Source organism: Mercurialis annua, linkage group LG5, assembly GCF_937616625.2.
Source record: "Mercurialis annua linkage group LG5, ddMerAnnu1.2, whole genome shotgun sequence".
Taxonomy (NCBI): Eukaryota; Viridiplantae; Streptophyta; class Magnoliopsida; order Malpighiales; family Euphorbiaceae; genus Mercurialis; species Mercurialis annua.
This window is the reverse complement of record NC_065574.1, coordinates 5186179-5190443: the sequence shown is the minus strand read 5'-3', so window position 1 is coordinate 5190443 and position 4265 is coordinate 5186179. Positions and strand designations below refer to the sequence as shown.

Genomic DNA, 4265 nt, shown 5'->3' with positions numbered 1-4265 from the left:
AAAAGTCATGTTATATATATATATATTCCCTTTCTTAGTTCGAAACGGTTAGGTACAGTTCAATTCGGTTTTTGGTACGAGGATCTACCTAAGATCTAGATCCGTCCTAATAATATTTTTGGTATAGTCTGGTTCGAAAAAGTCAACGGTTCAACAGACATTTTTCGGGTTTGAATACTTTCATTTCAATTTTCGATCTGGATTTGGAAATTACCAAGACCTGTGCAAAACCTTACCAGCTTAAACGCTTATAATAATTTTCATATCTAAAATGATGATTCTTTATGAATATTTGTATTGAAATATCATTAGTGAGCAATCGTCATCTTCAGACACATTCTAAATTCATTATCTTTTCCTGTTTTTGGTCAACGTGTTATTTACAACTCCCATTTCCAAATCTTTTATTGTATCAGTTTGCTTAGCTACGGGATACTTATGTACTTATGGGAACGATGGTGAAACATGTTAAAGACACCAAGTTTTTAGTTGCTTTCATGGCATATCAACCACTAATCCCAAGAACAAGATCGTCATCATTATCCTTGGTGATGGTCTGGTCTATTCTCGTTCCGGTCTTGTTACTTCTGATCCATCCTTGCTATGCCTGTAATCAAGATGATCATAATTCTCTATTTGTTTTCTTGTCAAACACGTCATCTTCACCTCCTTTGAATTGGTCTTCTTCTAATTCTGTTGATTGCTGCTCATGGGAAGGTGTTGACTGTGATGGAGATGATCGAGTGGTTGGTCTTTTGCTGCCTTTTAGAGGTATCAGTGGCACTCTTCCGGATTCTCTTGCTAATCTGACTCGTCTGTCTCGTCTCAATCTGTCTCATAATGGCCTGACCGGTCAGGTTCCGGCGGGATTCTTCTCGCTTAGTAATCTCCAGATTCTTGATCTCAGCTACAATCGTTTCCATGGAGATTTGCCAGCAATTGGTAATAATAGCAACAGTACCATGGCTATCCAAGTAGTGGACTTATCTAGCAATCAGTTTGATGGGGTAATTCCATCCAAATCATTTCTTCAGTTTGCTAGAAATTTGAGTAGTTTCAATATCAGCAACAATAGTTTTACAGGCCAAATTCCACCCAATATATGCGTTGTTTCTTTTCGGGCCATGGCTGTTCTTGATTTCTCCAACAATGATTTTAGTGGAGAAATTCCATTGGCCATAGGTAAATGTTTCAATCTGAGGATTTTCTCTGCAGGTTTCAATAATCTACGGGGGAGTATTCCTGAAGATATTTACCAAGCTGTCATGCTTGAGCGACTCTCCTTGCCTCGCAACAATCTATCTGGTACTATCAGGAATGCACTGGTAAACCTCAAAAACCTCAGGATTCTTGATCTCTATTCCAATAGTTTGACCGGGATGATACCTCAAGATATCGGCAACTTAATCAACTTAGAACAGCTGCAGCTTCATATCAACAAGCTCTCAGGAACAATTCCTCCATCGCTAACAAATTGTATCAAACTCGTTACATTAAATTTACGGGAAAATTTCTTGGAAGGGAAGCTCTCTGAATTTGATTTCTCCGGGTTCGGCCAACTCAGCATCCTTGATCTTGGTAACAATAACTTTACAGGTACTTTGCCCGCAACTCTTTATTCGTGTAGTAAGCTAGCTGCCGTTAGACTTGCATATAACCGATTGGAGGGGCAGTTTTCACCTGATATACAAAAATTAGAATCCTTGTCTTTCTTGACGGTTTCTTACAACAGCTTGACCAATCTTACCGGTGCTATCCAAATTATGATGGGTTGTAAAAACCTCACTACTTTGATCCTCTCGGTGAATTTCTTACATGAAAAAATACCTGATGATCAAGACATAGGAGGCTTGAATGGATTCCAAAATCTCCAAGTTTTTGCAATTGGTGCTTCCCAACTCTCTGGCCAAGTTCCCACATGGCTAAGGAAACTCAAGAACCTAGAGGTATTGGACTTATCTGTTAATCAACTTACAGGCTCTGTTCCCGGTTGGTTAGCAGGTCTAGAAAACCTGTTCTACCTAGAATTGTCCAATAATCTCCTTGCAGGTGGATTGCCAAAGGAACTTGGAGGATTGCAGACACTAGCATCACGCGGGGCTAATGAACTAATAGACCGCAGTTATCTTCCTTTGCCTGTGTTTGCCCAGCCCGGCAACGTTACCTATCAGCAGTACAATCAGCTCTCTAGCCTGCCACCAGCTATATGCTTGGGTAATAACAGGCTCAGTGGTGAAATCCCTAAAGAAATTGGCCAACTGAAGTTTATTCATGTGCTGGATCTCAGTAAGAACAACTTCTCTGGCATTATTCCTGATGAATTATCAAATCTCACCAACTTGGAGACATTAATCTCGCTGGAAACCAACTTTCTGGAGAAATACCTGCGTCACTAAGAGGTCTGCACTTCTTGTCTTCATTCGATGTCTCCGATAATGATCTTCAAGGACCTATACCATCTGGAGGTCAGTTTGATACATTCCCAGGTTCCAGCTTTGCAGGGAATCCTGGATTATGTGGTCTTTCTTTACAGCGTTCTTGCTCAGGTTCACCAGCGCCCGGCCACCGTTCTGCACATAAGAACACAAATGTGAAACTTATTATTGCACTAATTGTTGGAATTTGTTTTGGAACTGGTTTACTCATTGCTATACTAGCACTGTGGATATTGTCCAAGAGAAGGATCATTCCAGGAGAAGACTCTGATGATGTAGAGATGGACAGACTAACCAGCAACCCCGATACTGGATTTCCTCCTGAAGCCGGCAAGGATACAAGCCTAATTGTATTCCCAAACAACACAGAGGAGATCAAGGATCTGACCATCAGCGAACTCTTAAAAGCCACCGACAATTTCAATGAAGCAAACATCATTGGCTGTGGAGGCTTTGGTTTGGTCTACAAAGCAACATTTGCAAATGGGATCAAGTTGGCTGTCAAGAAACTCTCGGGAGATACAGGTCTCACGGAAAGAGAGTTTAAAGTTGAAGTAGAAGTTCTCTCCACAGCCCAACACGAGAACGTGGTTTCCTTGCAAGGTTACTGTGTGCACGAGGGCTTTCGACTGCTTATATATTCCTATATGGAGAATGGAAGTCTAAATTACTGGTTGCATGAGAAGCCTGATGGGGCATCCAAACTAGATTGGCCAACTAGACTAAACATTGCCAGGGGCGGCAGTCATGGTTTGGCTTATATGCACCAAATATGCGAACCACACATTGTGCATCGCGACATCAAGTCCAGCAATATCCTCCTTGATGATAAATTTGAGGCACACGTCGCAGATTTTGGATTGGCCAGATTGATTCTTCCATATCAAACTCATGTGTCAACAGAGCTAGTCGGTACTTTAGGTTACATTCCCCCAGAGTATGGACAAGCATGGGTAGCCACATTAAGAGACGATATGTACAGTTTTGGTGTCGTTATGCTCGAGCTGCTCACAGGAAAGAGACCCGTAGATGCATTCAAGCCAAAGATGTCGAGAGAACTCGCTGTCTGGGTTCAACAAACGAGAATCGCGGGTAAACAAGACGAAATCTTCGATCCCCACCTGAAAGGAAAGGGATATGATGATGAGTTGTTGCAAGTGCTAGAGTTGGCATGCATGTGTGTCAACCAAAACCCTTTCAAGAGACCAACCATCAAGGAAGTTGTAACCTGGCTAACCAATGTGGGAGCACACAGACACCAAAATATGAGCTAGTGTAAATGCCCTAATGCACATAATATTTTGAAAAGATGAATATGCCTGCACAAAATGTGGGTTTATGAATGCAGATTTTCATATGATTTTGCTATTGTAAATAAGAGTTTATCATACTGCTTTGAAGATGTACAGAAAAAGATATACAATTAAACCAATATAGTAGTTGTTAGCTAAGAATGTGTGTTGAAGCAGAAGATCATATTGCAAAAATTTACTTGCAACATAAGCATTTCAACAAACACTTAACATGCAAAGTAATGGCTTCCATATATGTCAAATAATTGAAATAATAATGCAATGTATCACTTATCTAACGGACACATGAAAACGGGACACTTGACACGGATACAACGAAACAATATTATTTTAAGGTTTTCTATGTTAAAAATGAAGTTTGGTGTCCGAAATACAAAGTTTCCGAAACGTTTTCAAAATAAAAAATGTCGATTTAATGAAGTGTCCGTGCTACCTAAATACTTATAATGTAAAGAGAAAAGGGTTACCTGAGTGAAAATTGAAATATTCATGAAATCAGACAGCTTATAGTTCTCTC

General features: G+C 40.2%; 1 pseudogene; it reads left to right on the top strand.

Moving 5' to 3' along the window:
* The first annotated feature begins 234 nt into the window (after nucleotides 1–234).
* On the top strand, nucleotides 235–3906 carry LOC126681348 (tyrosine-sulfated glycopeptide receptor 1-like; annotated as a pseudogene).
* The last annotated feature ends 359 nt before the right edge of the window (nucleotides 3907–4265 follow it).